Genomic DNA, 19,718 nt, shown 5'->3' with positions numbered 1-19,718 from the left:
ATTCGTTACACGGAAGTAGATGATGTTGTAGGTGGATCTGGTGAGGCATATAGCCGGAGCGTGGGCTATCTTGGGGTTTTCTTTTTTCAAAGTTGTACTACTTTATAGATTTTAAGGACTTTGTAAATACTGATGTTACCAGACTTTGATATTGTATTCGAGTTTTATAAATTGTGGATTTTGGATCGTTTCCTATGGAATAAACATTTTAAATTTTCTCTTTATTTTTGGGATTGAAATTATAATAAATGACGTTTTATTTTTATTTATTTATTTTATTATTTAAATTCGTAATATCTGACCGAGATGTTACATTTGCTATCAAAGCTTTGTTTTCAAAAGATTTTTGGGGTGTTTAGGGAGTGAGCATTTGGGAGACTTTGCTATATTGTTATTGACTGTTAAGATTTGATTGCTTAGTTATAACTTAAGTTGCATAATTTGAACAACTAAAAAAATGTGGTGTGCTCAAGCTATGCCTAACAGGAGGCATTGAATTAATGCTGGAGCTGATGAGATTGCGAATGCAATCCACTGGATGGTTAATGCCATGCAACAGATGGCAGCAGCACAACCTTGAGCCATGATTCCACCTACTCGACTATTGACTATGGAGGACTTCATGAGGCACATGCCAGTTAAATTCGCTGGAAAATCAACTCTTAATGAGTTAGATCCTTGGCTTAGGGAGTGCGAGAAGATCTGTAGGGTGATTGACTGCGCAGATGCCCAGAAGCTCACATTTGTCACTTTTCTCTTAGTGGCTGATGTTGAGTACTGGTGGGTGAGGATGCAACAGCTGATGCAGACCCGAGCAGAGGAAGTGACCTGGAGTACTTTCAGGACGAGGTTCCTAGTGAAATACTTCCCTGACAATGCAAAACATGAGAGGGAAATTGAGTTCCTCACCTTCAAACAGGGAAGCTAACTGTGCAGGCATACACATACATGCTGGAGTATCTGGTGAGGTTTTACTCGCAAGCTGTCATAGAGGAGTGGATGTGTAGAAAGTTCGAGGGCGGACCTAAACATGAGTTGTGCAGATTCCTTGTACCATTGAGGATGATGAAGTTTCTTGTTTTGGTCGAGTAGACTAAAGCAGTTCAGCAGCTGGAGATGGGGCCCAATAGAGTGGCATGACCGTAGAAGACCACTACAGACTCCAGACAATAGAAGAAACCTTGTAGCAGACCATAGTCTTCAACTATGAAGCTGCAATGCTATAACTGTGGTGGGGAGCATCTTAGGAGGGACTGCCCAAAACCCTTTGGCAGTTCTGGAGGAGGCTCGAGCACTGGCAGGTGCTACGTTTGTAAGCAGACCGGACACTTCGCTTAAAGTGTCCCAATAGGAAACCAGCTGGTTGAGTTCCGACAAAGAAGCCACTATGAGAACGACTTAAAGCACCAGGGTGAGTGTTTGCCCTAACTAGCTTGAGGCGATACAATCAGGTAACCTGGTGCAAGACTCATGCTTATTGTTTAATCATCGTGTTGTGGTGTTGTTTGATTTAGGAGCCACTCACTTATTCATATCTAAGGAGCGTGTGGGAAGGCTCGGGCTAGTAGTACGCAATCTGGGGTGCAAGCTGATAGTCGTGACACCAGCATCTGGGCAAGTATCCATCAACTCAGTTTGTGTGGGATGCCCTATAGAAGTTGCAGGCCGCAGGTTAAAGGTGAATCTCATCTTTCTGCCTTTAGAGGGTTTTGACGTGATCTTGGGGATGGATTGGTATTAGAACTCTATTTTTCAGTATTTTTCCTTTCTAAAAGTTTGGTTTTAGTTTAAATAAATATTTGTTTGGTTTAATTAATTAGTTTTTAGTGTTAGTGTAGAAAATAGAGTTTGTAGAAAAAATGTGATAAAAATGTGATAAAAATGTTTACTTTTAATTAAACTAGTTTACTAGGATACCCTCTTAATTATGCTATATTTGAATATGACCCCTTGATTTAACTTTTCTTTATTACAAGGATGCCCCTGATCAATTAAAATGCTTGTGGTCAATTAAAATACTGGTGGTCAAAATGCATAGCTTAACTTAAGTGCCACGAGCCCAATCAGAAGCATAACTGCTGTGACATAGTGAACCTTTCTTAAAGTGAAATAGACAGCTGCTGAATTTAGTTCGAGAGAGAGAAAAAGCTGGTGCGTGAAGGCCACACAAGGGTCGCCACGAGGGTTTGCAAAGGAAAAGCTGGGGTGTGATAGGAGAGCGAGCAGATGTGCATGATCTGATCTGAAAAGAGGGAATTTGATGGATGCAAATTCATGATGGACGAGCAAGGCAAGATCTGCGATTCTGGTTCGTAGTAGGCAATTGGGTTAGGCATTTTTTGTTTTTCTTTTTTTATTTTTCGTGGGGCTTTAAAAGGGCGACAATTAGGTTTTGTAAGGGTCTTGGTTGTGCGCGAAGAGAGATTTATTTGGAGGCTAGGGTTCGAGAGAGGTTATGATGCGAGAGTGAGAATAATGCATTGTAATGGGGTTCCTCCTTCTCTGATGAGCACAAAACGACCTTTAGATGTTGAGGTTTTCTGCAGTGCGTTGGGTAGTCTCACTTAGCCAATCACGAGCACAAAGTGGTCAAAATTGTGCTAATTTTGCTTCCTTTCGCCATTTTAATTTTGAGACTTTACTCTATCTTGTGTAAACCTCTATTGATGTTGTGATGTGATCCTAATAGGCTTATAGCTTGGGCCATTGGCTAGGCCTATTTTCTTTATTTGTTTTGTTTTTAAATAAATAAATGTTTGTTCTAATTGGATCAACATTCAATTCCTATTTCTTCCATCATTTTGCTGCAGCGTGTTAACACTAGAGTACGCCAACTTTCAATATCACTTATGCACCAAATGCAGCCCAATCCATCTACAACCAACATTTTGCGTCTTCATCAACACATTGGGCTTGCTACGTGTAGCCCAATGTTTTCTCCAGCGCACCTAACATGACATTGGGCCAAGATCCATTACAGCCAAGTCATTTTTCAAAGACAACTCATTTGAAGGCAATGTCACCAAATGCATCACACGCGTTCCACCCTCTGCTAGGTTTTCCCTTTTTCCGCCTCACACGTCCAAACATTCTTCATTTTTAAACAACAACGCATCTAGGGTTTCCCTTTTCTCTCATAATGCGTTGTGCCAACCGTCCACACCTTCACGCGTCTCACCTGTCTTTGTAGACTTTCTGATTTGTATCACAAATCATTAGGGTTAGCCTTTCATCTTTGCCGTTAGGATCTATGTTAGACGACATCCACTTTCTTCTCTTCCATTTTCTTTCCGGTTGCCTTCCCTATCTATAAAAGGCAAACCATTCCTTTGTAAAGCTTAGCTTAGATAAATGAGATGAGGTTTTAACCCATATTTGTCGGCTCACACCCCTCTTTAGTCAAGGAATCGTTCTCCTAGGGTTTCCCAAGCCACCGTGAGTGTGCGAGGTTTCGACCGGAACGACAGATCTTCCAGTATTCCGCCGATAATCTACGCTTGGATCGACGATTGGAGGCTGAGTGGTTTAGATTCCGATGAATCTGTATGATGTTGGCTCCATCATTTTGGTAATGAAATACCACTCCGTTTCAGTTTTGATGTCTAATTTTTAATTTCTGGTTGTTTAAGTTTTGATTGCATTTCTAGGTTCCTTGCCTTTAAATTCTGCATTGCTTTTGAATTCTTTTATTGCTTTCCAATTTTAATTTTAGTTTTTCATGATGTGATGGTGTTTGATCTTAGTTCATATTTTGCATACAATTTTTGGTTTCTTCTAGGAATCCACATGATCCCAAAGTGGGATAAATTATCGAGATTTCTTCTCGAGTGCAAAGGAACTTTAGTTTAATCACTAAAGCAGTTTCCAATTTCATGTTTTCTATGTTGCATCTATTTGATTTAAGTTTCTGCACCAATTTTACTTTTCCTGTCTTTCTTCTAAGTTTGCTGCAGTAACTAGTCGAGTTCCTATTTTCTTCATTACATATTAATTTTCGCAGCTACATATGCTTCTTCTGAATCCACAACTCCCACTTATGCCTAATTATGTTTTTATGTTTTCATCTAGATCAACATCTTTTTAGTTCCATTCATTCATCCTAACCATTTTGCTTGTAGTTAGAATAATGCATGTGCGTGATACTGCACCTGTTCAAATGTAGACTTTATTTTCACTACTGATTTGTCACTATTTATACTAGCTACTATCACCGACCAAATATGATTCAAGTTTCAATCAAATTGGTATGCACAATGCATCTCTATTTTATTGAGTTAGTAGTTGCAGATTCTGCCTTACTGCTGCCATAGCATTTTCACACATGTTTACAGTTTATTGCATTGAATCAATCCAGCTGCTGTGAAAAGCATTTAATAATTTGTTGTCGTCACTAACTAATACACTACTGCAATTTGGTTTCATATAATTTTTGTGATTAGGAACATCTGCATTGCATATGAAATAATTCTACATCGAGTTCGGCTGTTTTAATTTTGCATTTCAAGTGGTTCAATATTCATTGCATACCATATCTGCATTCTAGAGCATATCAAATTTGTTAGGTATAATTTTTAGTGCATCTACATTTCTTCATAACTTTGAGGCTGCGATGCTTTGTGAGAAGATCAAGCAATGGATTCAAACTATGCTCTGTCTTTGGGTATTCTAGTTTCACTTTAGGTTGTCACGTGCACTTGCATTTGCATAAGTCTTCCATGTATCATCTTCATTACACAAGAATAGGAGCTTACCGGTCTACTATTCTGGTTTGAGAACTAACCTAGGGAATTTGCTTTACATATTATGGCTGGTATATGTTAATTCAGTGTTGTCACGTTCTTACATCTGCACTTTGCTGATTAAATTTTTGCAGCCATAAATTAAATACTTGCTGCCAATATCTGACTTTTTTTATGCCACATGATGTCTAAATTTTGATGTTGTTCCTAGTCTACATTAGTATATTATCACAGTAGGTTTGAATATGCATGCTTCATGCATCCTTCCTTACCATTCACTTAGATTCTCATTTCATTTAAATCTAGTTTCTCATTTCATTAGGACTCATTCATTGCATTCATGCATATCATAGCATAAGTTAGTTTTCATCATGCATTTAACTTAGTTTGAATTCAATAATTTTCTACACTTTTTCTTAGTTTTAAAATCTCTCTATTTTCCCCCTTTGTTTAGTTTTATTTTCATTTTAGCAAGATTTAATTACGCAAGCTAAACTTGACACGTACCATTTGCTTGGATTCGATCCTGAGTTAATTTTCCTATACTTTGTTAAGGGGAATTGTTTGGGTTTTGTTTAACTCTTAAAAATGACTGAAAAAGTGAGTTAACAATTGGTTGTCCAGCAACCGCATTGTCATTGATTATGGACGGTGCATAATGGTGTTCTCAGATACAGAATGACTTGAGTCGATATCGACTCAAAAGGTGTTGAAAGAGATAGAAGTTGGGGCTATTTGTTTCATGATAGTGGCCCAAGCAAAAAAGAAAAGCACAGTTGAGCAGATCAAAAGCGTACCAGTGGTGAATGAATACGCAGCTGTGTTCCCAAAAAAAGTTCTTGGACTACCACCAAGCAAGGATGTGGATTTAACCATTAAGCTCATCCTTGGAGCTGACCCTGTATTAGTGGCACCATACAGAATGGCACCGGTAGAATTAGTTGAGCTGAAGAAGTAGATAGGGGATCTGCTAGAGAAGAAGTTCATCTGATCGAGTGCATCGCCATGGGAGCTCATGTGCTATGGGTAAAGAAGAAGGACGACAACTCTAGATTGTTTGTTGACTATCGTTAGTTGAACAAGTTGACATTAAGAACAAGTATTTGTTGTTGAGAATCGATGACTTGTTGGATTAGTTGAGGGGACTAGCGGTGTTCTCTAAAATTGTTTAAGGTCTGGATATCATCAAATCTTGGTCAAACCTGAGGACATATAGAAGACAACTTTCAGGTCACGATATTGGCACTACGAGTATGTGGTGATGCCTTTTGGGCTTAGAAATTCTTGTGTGATCTTTATGGACTACATGAATAGGATCTTCAGACCTTACATGAACATCCTCATTTATTCCAAGAATAGGGAAGAACATGCAGAGCACTTGAGGGTGGTGTTGGAAGTCCTCAGAGAGCATCAATTGTATGGGAAGTTGTCAAAGTGTGAATTCTGATTAGAGGAAGTACAATTCCTTGGTCATGTAATATCAGCCCAAGGGATAGTAGTGGACCCGACGAAGATTGAAATGGTGGTGAAATGGGAGAGACCATAGAATGTTACTAAGGTGCGAAGTTTCTGGGGTTTAGTATGCTACTATCGGCGGTTTGCGGAGGGGTTATCCAAAATGGTGAGTCCATTGACATAGCTCACCAGAAAGGACTAGTCGTTCTCTCGACGGACAAGTGTGAAGCCTGTTTCAGTAGGATCCTGGAGCGAGTGACGCCTGGCGGTGAGGGAGGTCCTGCCAGGCGATAGCTACAATGTTAGTGGACTTCTGAGCGCGTGGGACTTGGCGGAACGTGTCCCCTGCCAGGCGGTCTGGAAGTGGGTTTCGCCTTGCGGCTCTAGAGTAGCGTCAAGTGATAAGACATTGGATGTAGCTTGATTGCATTGATGTGAGTGGTCTACAAGGCTTCGGTGATACTTCAAAGGTCGGCTTGCTGGTGTTCCTTGAGTTGTGGTTCAGAATGTATCCCTTGAGTTTTGGCTCGGAATGAGATCTCGTGAGTTGTGGCTCGGGATGGCGGATGGACACGATGAATCCTTGAGTTGTGGCTCGGGTTGGCGAGTGTTGGTGGTACGAGTGTGCGCGTTGTGATGTGTACGGATGGGTCCAGTTAGAATGCCCTCCTTAGTATTAAGCTGACGATTTTGGTAGTCTTGGGACATTACGAATGTTATTCATATTGAGAAATCTATCCGGCATTACGGAGTGTGATCCGTAACATGATTTCCCGCACGTGCTCTACTAGTTGTGGCTTGTAGGTGTGGTAACAAAACATCTTGAAGTACTCATTAGAAAACGTAGAACACGGTTAACATGGTGGTGGCCATGTGGCATGAGATCAAAGGATGGCATTCCTTTGGTATATTTATATTGATGTGTAAATGTCTTATATATAAGATTGTTTGATATTAACTCACCCTATCTGTTTGTATTTGGCGATGATCGTGTACTCGGTACACGTGAGCAGATGATATTGCAGGTGGATCTGGTGGGGTATAGAGCTAGAGTGGGACTAGTTGTGATGTGACCCCAATAAGGCTTATTGTATTGGGCCAACGCCTAGGCCCATTCCTTTTTAATTTCTTTTAATTTTCTTAATTTTTTTTATTTTTAATTAATTAAATGGATTCTAATAAGACTTGTTTTACTACGTGATTAAATGGATTCTCCAAGCTGTCCAATTGATATTGGGCCTGCAACCCAATTCGTCACCACACCTATGCTGGCCATTAGCCACGTGATTCAGAGTGCTTTCATCCAAATTAGGCCTGAATATAATGGAGCAGCCCATATGCATGGCCAAGGAATTTAACAAGTGCAGCCAACAACATACCTCACGCACATGTATTTTCACTTCACGCGTGCACACTTAATAACATCACTTCTCTATTGGGCCGTCTCACTACATCAATCTGCAACCCAAGTTGAAAACCGCTCCAGACCAACTTTTGCTTCTGTTTTCTTCTTTGGGAGCGTCGCTTGGTTCAAACGTCACTCATGCCTTTCGTTAGGGTTTTCTTACCACCCACGCGCATTTCACTCACAACCATCTCTTGTCGTCAACGTGAGCTTCTTGCTTCACGCGTTTCTTCTTTTCCTAACTAGGTTTCACGATTACAACTCACGTGTTACTCCCTTATGTAAGCTAGGGTAGTTGTTTCTATTTTTCGCTTTCCGGTTGCCATTCGATCTATAAAATGGCAAGCCATTTCATTGTAATAGTAACTTTGATGAATGAGATTTTGGGTAGAGATCACTCCCTTCGTTCATCAGCTCACCTAAAATCTTAGATTAGGTTTTATCCTCTTAGGGTTTACCAAACCAGCGAGAAACCAGAGCGAACCGAGTGATAACCTCCATAATTGAACGTTTCCGCTGCGTTTCCCTAGCTCTCCATGAGATTCAATTGGTACAACGCCGATTGGAGAGCTTTTTCGTCGAAGTACCGCGACGGAGGAGCTTTATCAAGTTGGGAGAGGATTTTTCTTAAAGTTTTATTATTTTATTATTTTAAGGATTATGTAAACATTTGGAATATTGAATATGGTTATTATATTGATTCTTATAAATTATGGAATTGAGATATTTCAAGATGAAATAAAGTTTTAAATTTCTCGCGTTTTTGTTAAAAGATGTTTTAATAAATGACGCTGACGTATTATTTTTTTCTATTTTATTATTTAAATTCGTAATATTCGGTCGGGATGTTACAATCGAGACCCACGTTTCACCTCGAGATTCTAGTAGTCACTACAGGCAACTTTAAGCACGCAATTAAGAATAAGCTCAGCCTGTCACCCTCAGACAAATGGTCACTCTGAGAGAACTATACAGTCATTGGAGGACTTACTAAGGACGTGTGTGTTAGATCACCTGGGTACTTGGAGTAATATGCTATCATTGGTTGAGTTCATGTATAACAACAGTTATCACTCCAACATTGGGATGACACCATATTAGGTTTTGTATGGTAGGAGGTGTAGGACATCGTTATGCTTGCAATAGGATGGAGAGTCGGTGGTACTCAGCCTAGAATTTTTGCAACAAACCATTGAGAAGGTAAAGGTAATACAAGACCAGATGCACGGTACCCAAAGCAAGTAGAAGTCTTATGCAGATAAGAGGAGGAAGTCGTTTGAGTTTGAGGCAGGTGGTCATGTATTCCTTAGAGTTACACCGACAGGAAGCATTGGGAGAGCTCTCAAGTCGAGAAAGCTGACTCCTAGGTTAATCAGGGTCATACCAGATCACGAGGAGGATTGGTCCAACGATGTACGAAATTTCCTTGCCACCTCACTTGGCAAACTTGCACAATGTCTTCCATGTATCACAGTTAAGGAAGTACATTGTAGACCCTACGCATGTACTGGAGGAGGGCGATGTCCAAGTGCGTGAAGATCTGAACAGTTGGAGTTGGACTAGTGAGAATCTTGGATTCCCATGTCAAGCAACTCAGAGGGAATGAGATTCGGACTGTGAAAGTTCTTTGGGATGAGGTAACCCAAGAGATGACGTAGGAGATGGAAGACCTTATGAGACAGTCTTATCCACACTTATTTATTGGTAAGTCCAATTTGCGATGACGAAAGTTTTATAAGGTGAGGGGAATGTAAGACCCGAGAAATTTATTTGATTAAATAATTAATTAATTAATAAATGTGGGTAGTGGGAGCCTTTGTGGTAATTAGTGTTAGCTTGTATGATGTGGAAAAGTAGTAGCTCAAATGGTTAAGAGTATTTGATCATGTTGAGAGAATTTGGGTTTGAGTTCTATGTATGTCAAATTGAGTGTTATTTTAATTATTTATTATTTTAGTACTATAATTGACCATGATGCATAATAATATAATCCTAGAGTTATAGGATTATCATGAAAAATAAATTGGTTGTGCATTGACTTGACAATTGAATGGTTATGTGTTCAAACCTTGGTAGACATAAATTAAGCTTTCTTTTTGCTAAAATTATTTTTGGCATGGATGGGAAGGGTCAGAAAACCTAGCCGTCTTCAGGAGCAACTGGGAAGGTTGAAGAAACACGATGTTAATGACAATTGATAGTCATTAAACCTCCATAATCATAATTTTCGTTTTTATGAGCAATTAAGCATAATTAAGTGAGTTTAAGGTGGAAAAAGGAGAGGCAATGTTAGAAGAAATGAGGGAATGACTTTGGCAGTATGGAGAGCATGTTCTGGACTGAGTAGAGAGAGTTTCAAAAACAGGAATGTTGAAAGGAGACAAGGGCTGGAACAATCGTGAGCAAGGAGAACTTAAGCAATTTCAAAAGTTTAGCTAAGAAATCTAGCTTAGGGGAGCTGTAAGTCTCGTTTTAGATTTTAATTATATAATCCCAAATGGAATGTGATGTATGATTGCCTTTTGATCACATTTTTCTAGACTACATTGAGTTTCTAAAAAATTTCCAAAAACTGCTTGGCGGGCTTACAAAGCCGCTAGGCGATTCATACCTTTTATATGCAATTGAATTATGTAATATGGAGCATAACATAATAATAATAATAATAATAATAATAATAATAAACATAATTACATGATTGCGAGGCATTGAGTGAAGAATGGAGAGGTTGGCTGGAATGGCAAAATTTAGAGTTCGCACAAATGTAGGGAAGAATTCTAGGTTACCCAGAATGGATGTACCGCTTGGAGGCACGCTATGTACTACCAGGCGCCAGTGTAGAGAAGATGACTGTGCGTGGCTGTGAGGGCTATCTTATGTCTAGAAATCATTTTAGGCCAATTTTAGTGAGTAAGGTGAATGTAGGAATTTTCTGGACAATGGGCTGAGGGCTAGAGTGATAAGAAAGGTATGAATTATTAATGTAAATGAATTTATGGGTTCACTTGAGAGATGGGTTCTGTGGAATCAAAATGAAGCAGGAAGATTGGATTGGTGATGCATTATATAAACTAGAGTAGAAGCAAAAAGGGCATAAATTAAGGTCATTGAATAATCCTTAGGTCAATGGGGATTTTGGAGGAAGTGTGGTACAAAGAAGGCATAAAGGAATTTAGTGGAAACAGAACTGTGAATTGGTAGCATAGCCTAAAATAGAAATTAGTTGCCTTGCAACTTGACTTGACTAAGTTTATGGTGTGATCAAAGGATAGGTGGCAAGGGTCTTGGTACATGGGAGGATACCCACACTTAGCAAGTTTAACGTATAGGATATGAGAGTAACCAGCTAGACCTGAGGTATCTAGAGTGAGTGTTCAGGTAGTAAGAGAATTTGGTAAATTGTGCAAGTTAGTATACACCAATATTGCGCAAGTACTGATGTAGCGCCTAGCGGTGGTGTTAGACCCGCCAAGCAAGAGCTACAACTAAAGTGGGAAACTGGACGCGTAGTGCATGGCAGTGAGTGTAATCTCGCCAGGCGAAATCTACAAGGTCAGAGGCTTTAGAGGCGCGTGGCACCTGGTGGCACGAGGCTTTTACCAGGCGGTCTGGAACTGGCTTTCGCCTAACGGCTCTAGAGCAGCGCCAGACGATAATGCAGTGGCAGAATGGTTGTTTGCTTTGGATGTGCGTGGTCTACAATGCTTTGGTGATACCTTAAAGATCATCTTGCTGAAGTGTTCCTTGAACTGTGGCTCGAAACGGTATCCCTTGTGTTGTGGCTCGGGATAGAGGGTAAACACGTGGCATTCCTTGACTTATGGCTTGGAATGACATCTCTTGAGTTATGGCTCGGGATGGCGGATGAACACAAGGAATCCTTGAGTTGTGGCACGGACTGACGAGTGTTTCTGTTGTGAGTGTGCATGTTGTGGTTCATACGGATGGGTCCAGAAAGATTGCCCTCCTCAATATTTAGCCAACGAGTTTGGTAGTCTTGGGACATTTCGAACTATGCTTCGTATTGGAAACTCCACCTGGCATTACGGAGTGTTGTTTGTAGTAGGTTTTCCACACGTGTTCTACAAGTCGTGGCTTGTAGGTGTGGCAACAAGAGTATCGTGAGGTATTCATCTGAAGACGTAGAACACAAATAACATGGTGGTAGCCATGTGGTATGGAATCAAAGGATAGCTCCTTTGATTTGTGTTTGCATATATTGACTGATACTTTTATATATATATATATATATGTGTGTGTGTGTGTGTGTGTGTATGTTAGCTCACCCTATCTGTTTGTGATTGGCGATGATCGTGGAATTCGTTACGTGGGAGCAAATGATGTTACAAGTGGATCTGGTGAGGCATAGAGTGGAGCGTGGGCTATCTTTGGGATTTTCTTTTTATAGAGTTGTACTGATTTATGGATTTTAAGGACTTTGCAGATACTTATGTTACCAGACTTTGATATCGTATTCGAGTTTTATAAATGAGGTTTTATTTTTATTTCTTTATTTTATTATGTAAATTTGTAATATTTGACCAGAATGTTACACATATATTTGTGATGTTGATTTCAAATTTTACATTACTAATATATATCTATATAAATACATTTGTGGACATTGTCCATTCACTATATGCCTTATATATAGTATGTGTTGCATTCACTATGTCTAATTTGCATAAACAATCTTACTACATAGCAAAAAACAACTCTAAGATGGAAAATTGGAATATCATTACATGTGTTGTGAGGTCATGGTTTGTTCAAGATTATACTAAAAGAAAATCTCAATTTTCAATGGAAATTATCCTTCGAGACAAAGAGTAATATAATTGAAATTGTTGACAAATTCTTTATTCTTCAAACGTGTTAGAACTTACAAAATCATATATGAGAATTTGGATGTCAGGTGTGATAATCCTTGCCACAGTAAGAAACACACTGATATACAAATTCAATATGAAATTATTAAGGATAAGGTTTACTACATTCAATTATTCAGTGTTTCATGCAATGGAGGTTTTTATGGAACAATTCATCACAATTATAAAATAAACTTTCAATTTGGAACAAAAGTTGTTTTATTGGTTGTTACTTAGTTCCCAAAATAAACTTAAAATGCATTCATTTTCTATCATAAATGCTTCTAGGTTGACACTAACTATTTAATAGGTAAGTTTACCTATTATTCTTTATGATTAAGTTTATGTCAATTACTTTAGCATTTTAAATGAGTAATTATTATTGTTTTATGCGTATGTAATTGAAATTTTGACTGGTGTTGAAACTGAAAGAGAGCTTGAAAAAGTCGGTAAGAAGACTAAGATGAATGTCATTTCAATAGAAGTTTATGGGTAAGTGGAATGTTTTTCTTTGTAAATCTATAATTTGTTATTGTAAATTTCTAAGCAATTCTATTTTGGTACAATAGTTTTCGAATGGAATGCACTTGGTCACTATGTTGATGAGTTAAATGCATTTTTTGCATCTAGTGATGATCAACATGTTGTTATTGCTATACACTATTAAAAAGTGAAGGTCTTTCTAGGTCTTATTGTGCCCACTTTGTTGTGCATGATAAAAAAAAATTATAATAACAATAAATATTATTATTATAAAAAAATATTAATGAAATATGTAACACCCTGAATTAGTAGAATCTCTCCACTAATTTTAAGTATTTCAACTTTGATATCAACATAGTATATAAGCCATTTGTTACAATATTCCTCACAAGTTACATTATAAATTTTTACACAAAACATAATTGTATTCTAATTTAGAGTAAATATGTAAAACATTAGACGAAATATATATAAGCAATTCTTTCTATCTATACCATTCCCAAGTTATGTCTTTGTTGAGGATTGTAAGAATCTAGAAAATGACTATAGGACAGTGATGGTTTCTATAAAAAAATAGAACACTGCAGTATTTTAATACTAAAAGATTAAGTTATATAAAATATTTTAATCAGGGATGTTCTTTTTTATAAAAATTGCCTTCTCTCTAAAAGTTAATTCCTCTAAGCTTTTTCCACCTTCTTTCATCGTTTTAGACTCCAATTATCTGATTGAAGATCATAAACTGTAGAATTGATCCTCGCGAGGAGTTTTACATTTATAACTAATCAAAGAGTCAAACAAAGTAAGTTTTCGTTTTACGCACTTTTAGGTATTTTTTTGATATTAGGTTGCGTGTGGGGTTTAGAATCATGCATGTTTACAATACTAATTGAAGTAGTTGATTGGTTGTTCAGGAGATTCTATGTGTGTAGAGCTTCAAAGAGCAAGTGTATAGGTTCATGTGAGAATGGCAATTCTATGTTGTATAATCTAGAATGTTGGCTTGTTATGACTGGAATAGGTGATTTTAATTGTCTCTAGTGTGTTGGTAAATTATTTGAAATATGTGAGAAACTTTTAGGTTGTCTTAGGCATTGTCACACTGTAGAATTTGAGTTCCTATGTTTTGCAGACTTGTTGTGGGAGCAAACAACTTATTGCACGAGTGTCAAAATTTATTTTGGTAGCAATGTTTTCTCATTAAGCGAGCAATCCTCTCATTGGGTGAGTTGGATTTTCCTACTTTGAGTCATCTCAGAAAATTTATGATTCTCGCTTCCTTAACATTCGGATCGAGCTGGAATTTTGATAGTTGATCCTAGACACATGAATGTTTACTTTGACTGGTGCGATCTTTGATTTGAGGTCTATAGTTAGAAAAGTTAGTCTCTTGTGATTTCTCTATTTTAGCTTTCTCTTTATGAAGAACATTTCTACTTGATGGGGTTAGTAGGTTGTTATATACTGTTGTGGTCTTGGGTTGATCTTGATGTAAAAGTATGTATATTTGTGAATGATGGATGTGTGTAACATAGAATGTAAGCACGCCAAAGTGAGGAAATAATTAGATGTATACATATATGTTGTGGATAATTTTTGAAGTTATTTGAATAGAATATGGTTATTATTGAAATACAAAGAATACTTATGAGAATTAAGGTTTTGTGGATATGTAACTTGATGAGGAGGTTATGCACGTGGTGAATTGAATAATTCAATGAGGTGTTATCAGGTTTGAGGAATGTTATATATGGATTGAATGTCATGTTTGAATTGTATGGTCATATAATTCCTAAGGAGGAGTGGTATGGTAGGTAAGTCTAGTTTTATGCATTTACTAGGGACACTCTTTGAATTTTTTGACTGGTATGGTCATATAATTCCTAAAGAGGAATGGTGTGGCATGTAAGTCTAGTGTTATGCATTTTTACGGGAAAGCCTGTTTTCATGGCATAGAGAATCCCTTCCTTTCTCTGGAAAACTTGTATTTCTCTACAAATTCATTCAGATATGCATAAATGCGTTCCACGGTCTTTAGGTGTGGTATCATATGTATCGGGCTTATTTAGTTTTTAGTTAAAGTATTAAGTATCGTCAATTCCATACCACATTCCCTCGAGAGTGACAATGCTTAAGTAATAGTAATTAAGAATTTCTACTTGATCTCACGAACTATAAAAAAGTTTAGCCCAGCCTAATCAAATCTCATATCTAAAGTTCCTAGCCTTTAAGAACTAGGTTTTTCTCTTCTATTGGTTCTAAAACCTTCGACTTGTGGTTCCACTATTACCGTTGCAAAAGTTAGATAATCCACTGCTTAGGGAATGGGATGGATGTTGTAAGACCCGTGAAAATTAATTAATTAAATAAATAAATAATTAATAAATTCGGGTAGTGGGAGCCTCTATGGCATTTAATTCTGATAAGTGTGACGTGGAATAGTACTAGCTTAAATGGTTGAGAGTACTTGATTGTTTGAGAGGACTTGGGTTCGAGTCCTATGTATGTCATTTATGTGCTATTTAATTTATAATTATTTTAATAATGTGCTAGATCATGATGAGTGATAACATAATTATAGAATTATGTTAATTATCATGAAACATGAATTGGTTGAATAGTTATGCATTGACTCGTCATAGGCTTGGTTGTGTGTTCAAACCTTGGTAGAACCAAAGTAAACTTTCTTTTTGCCAAAATTTCTTTTGGCATGAATGTGAAAGGGCAAAGAAAACCCTAGCAGCCAAGAGGGGCTAGAAAATAGTCCATAATAAGCCATTGAATGATAATTATCAGCCACATTAAACCAATTTTCGTTTTGGGACATTAACCTACCATTAAGACTCCATTAAGGACTAATTGAGAGAGAGAAGAAGGGTTTTTGAGTCTCGACATTTGAGGGTATTGGAAAGTGCACGAAATCAAAGAAAAATACTGACTAGTAAGTGGAATTGAGGAGTTGGAACGTGGGAGAACTAAGAGAAACCATTGGTGATCAAGAAAGGAACTCTAGCATCATATTTTAAGCAAAGAAACTAGGTTAGGGGAGCTTTACGCGTTCTATTTTACATTTAAGTCGGGATTTCATGATATATATTGTGAAATGCATGAATACTTCTCGTTTCTGCTTGAATTTTTGGGATTCTGGAAATTTTCCAGAAACCGCCTAGCAAGCTATGCATAGCCACTAGGAGACTCATACGTTTTTGGTGTGTTTTCTAGGTTCCCACAAGGAAAGCCTTGTACCGCCAGGCGACATAAGCATGAAACCCCGTTCTGGGTTTTCCTGATGAACTCATTGGCGGTGATGAATACCCACCAGGCAACGCGAGGATGTTTGGCTCAATTTTGATGTTTTCTAGGTTTTGGGCTATTTTGGATCAGTGGAAAGGGTGTTAAAATCATTAACCAAGCAAATGGCAGTAAATAATTGTGAAATTGTGAGGTAATTATAGGAGAGTTGATGATTTTGGTATGTTCTTGAATTAGAGTTCGAATAATTAAGGAATCTTAGGTTTTGGAATCAATTGTAGCAGTTTTATGTTAATTTTCCATTAGGACGCATTTGATTGTAGTAAGCTTCAATGAATTGGTAAAAAAACGGTGATGAAGAAAAAGTTAAAGTTCGTTAGGTGCAGGGAGAAATTTTGGTTTTCCAGAATGTGGTTGCACCGCTTGGCGGCAGGCTATGTGCCGCCAGTGCCAGTGCAGACTTTGGAGAATTGCGTGGTTGTTGGGTGTAGTGAGGAATTGGGCTTTGTTTTAGTCTTGAGTGGAACAGGAAGAATGGTTTTGAGTGATATTTTTAAATGGTTAATGATAAGATCCAATGCATGAATTAAAGTACTTGGCTAAAACTTAGAACTTGATGGATTCAATGACAAAGTGATATGAAGGAGGTATAGATGAGGTTAGGGAATGCGGACTGAGAATGATTGTTGTCTAATTTGATGTGGTATTAGTCATTCTAAGACTTTGCTTACATAAAGTTTGGTATACTGCAAATTATGGATTTGGTCAAGCTCTGTGAAGGAGGTTCAGAAACAGGATTTACTCTTTGGTTTGGTTTATGAGGGAAGTGTTGGTAAACCCTTAGGTAGATGTGAATGGGAAATTAGGTAAAAAGTTAGTACTTGGAATATGAGTGGATTGTGGCATAGCAAGAATGAATAAGGTTAACTCAAGGGAAGCATAATTTAGTATTATTGGGATGTTGCACTTAAATGGAAGTAAGAACCTTGGTAATGGGTTAGCCACTTGAGAAGTGACACAAATAAATTGGGATGACTTATCGTGAGTTTGGACAGCTCGAATGAGGAGTAGAAATGGGTTTGTAGGGCTTTAAACCAATACTGCGTAGGTACTGATATGGCGTTTAAAGTGGATCCGCTAGGCGACACCTGCAGGCAGAGTGGCAACAGAGGCACTTGGCGCCTGGTAGTGCGTGTCCCTCGCTAGGTGGTCTGGAAGCGTGGTGCTCCTGGTGCCTAGTATGGTGCACCAGGCGATACCGTGAAGCAAATGTGCTTTGCTTGCTTTGATGTGCATGGTCTAAGAGGCTTCTAGGATATCTTAAAGGTCAGCTTGCTGGTGGTCCTTGAGTTGTGGCGCAGAACATATCCATTGAGTTGTGGCTCGAGATAGGGGTTAAGCACGTGGTATTCCTTGAGTTGTAGCTCGGAATAGCATCTCTTGAGTTGTGGCTTAGGATGGCGGACGAACACGAGGAACTCTTAAGTTGTGGCTCGGGTTGGCGAGTGTTGCCAGTGTGAGTGTGCACGTTTTGGTGTGTACGAATTGGGTCCTGTAGATTGCCCTCCTCAGTATTAAGCTGACGAGTTTGGTAGTCTTGGGAAGTTACGAATGTTATTTGTATTGGAAACTCCACCTGGCGATACGGTTATGATCTGTAGCATGGTTTCCCACACATGCTCTATCAGTTGTGGTTGATAGGTGTGGTAGCAAGACATCTTGAGATACTCACTAGAAGAAGTAGAACACGGTTGAAATGTTAGTGGCCATGTGTTATGGAATCAAAGGATGAATTTCCTTTGGTGTGGTTGTGATATATGTATATGCTTGTATATATGTTTTATTCTGTTAGCTCACCCTATCTGCTTGTGTTTGGCGATGATCGTGTACGCGATACACGGGAGCAGATCATGTTGCTGGTGGATCTAGTGAGGCATAGAGTCGGAGCGGGGCTAATCTGGGGAGAAGAGTTTTATTAGAGTTTTTATATTTTTTATGATTTCAAATACATTGTAATCATTTATATTACTAGACTTTTCGATAATTATAATAGTATTTATAATTATGGATTTTGGATTATTATTGAGGTAATAAAAGTTTAAACATTTCCCGCGTTTTTTTGGAAATGATATTTCATTAAATGCAGTTTAATTATATTTCTTTATTTTAATATTTAAATCAATAATATCTGGTCGGGATGTTATAGATGTCACTTGTAAGTCTTTAAAAAAAGGTGGTCCTTATTTTGATTTTGTAAGGGAAGCGAGATATGTTTCATGCATAGAGACGCAAATGGAATACTTGTAATGAGCTGCCAAATCACAGACTCATATAGAGGAATGAGTCTATGTGGTGAAGACAGAATAAGTTTTTTATAGCTGGTTATGGGGTTGTGGATCCCTTTTATATTAGGTTGTAAGTTAACTCCCTTTGTCGAGAGAGAGGGGTACCAAGAACCATTACTGGAATTGTAACATTGAGGAATTTCTTTTTACGTGACAAAGCAAAGCTTTATAAGTCTGAGTGGATGCGTAAATTTGGATAATTGATTCTAGGCCATATTTGCGTGAATGGATAAGAATAGTTTTATGATATATGAAGTCAATATTTGATAGTTTGATTTAGATCTTCATATAATAATTGTATATGAATCTCTAAGTTATCATTAGCTTACCTTATTTTGTGTGTTGGTTGCTTATGTCTCTTTTGAAATGATCGCTTCTATGGCGTAAGCAGACAAGGTTTTATGTGGTGATGGTACTAGCCAATAGGCTAAGGGACGTTCTTGGAGTTATATGAAGGAATGTATATAGTTATATGATGTAGTGTATGTTTCATAGTCTTGTCTGACATTTTGAGGGATTAGTAACGTGTATTTTGAATAACCTTAAAAATTTGTGATAGGATTGTACTACATTTTGTTATAGATTTTGCATACATTTATGTTATCCATATGACATGTTTGCTTAATACTAAACTAGTAGGAACTCAAGAGAGTAGAAATAGTTTATTTTCTTGGGTTGTTACAAGGACCCTCACCTGCACCATCCTTTGGTCATGTATACACATACGATCATCGTAGGTGGATAAACTACACACAACACATAAAAGGTAGGGTAAGCTAGAGATAATTTAAAATCAACATCTAAACATAAAAGTTCTCATAACTCATTCATAAAAATTAAGAAATTTGCTACATAACCTTCACAATTTATACAATCAACATCTAAAAACCAAAAACCATAGACATAACCACCAGATAATCGGTGTATATACTAGTACGATGAGATTGTGCACCTACCATTGCTTGATCCTTCCTGCTTCCTAGGAGTCATAGCTTGTAATGTGTACAGGCCGCTCCTCGATCACACTACATGGTAGGGTAAATTCAATATCTCTCCTAAGTTTGATTAATGTCAGCACTTTAGATATGAACCTTCCCCAACTATCTCGACTAGTTGTTTTCATCTATATGATTCCAACAACTAGTAGAGTCACGATGATCTTAAGACTAAC

General features: G+C 37.8%; 1 long non-coding RNA gene across 1 annotated transcript; it reads left to right on the top strand.

Annotated features, from left to right (window-relative positions):
• Nucleotides 1-3,014: 3,014 nt before the first annotated feature.
• On the top strand, nucleotides 3,015-18,267 carry LOC114163634 (uncharacterized). The gene is made up of 2 exons (XR_003599421.2): nucleotides 3,015-3,568; nucleotides 18,110-18,267. It is a non-coding gene; the product is annotated as an uncharacterized LOC114163634 (long non-coding RNA).
• The last annotated feature ends 1,451 nt before the right edge of the window (nucleotides 18,268-19,718 follow it).

Source organism: Vigna unguiculata, chromosome 9, assembly GCF_037176805.1.
Source record: "Vigna unguiculata cultivar grain cowpea cultivar isolate G323 ecotype 2 chromosome 9, ASM3717680v1, whole genome shotgun sequence".
NCBI classification, from domain to species: domain Eukaryota; kingdom Viridiplantae; phylum Streptophyta; class Magnoliopsida; order Fabales; family Fabaceae; genus Vigna; species Vigna unguiculata.
This window is presented reverse-complemented; position numbering and strand designations above follow the sequence as displayed.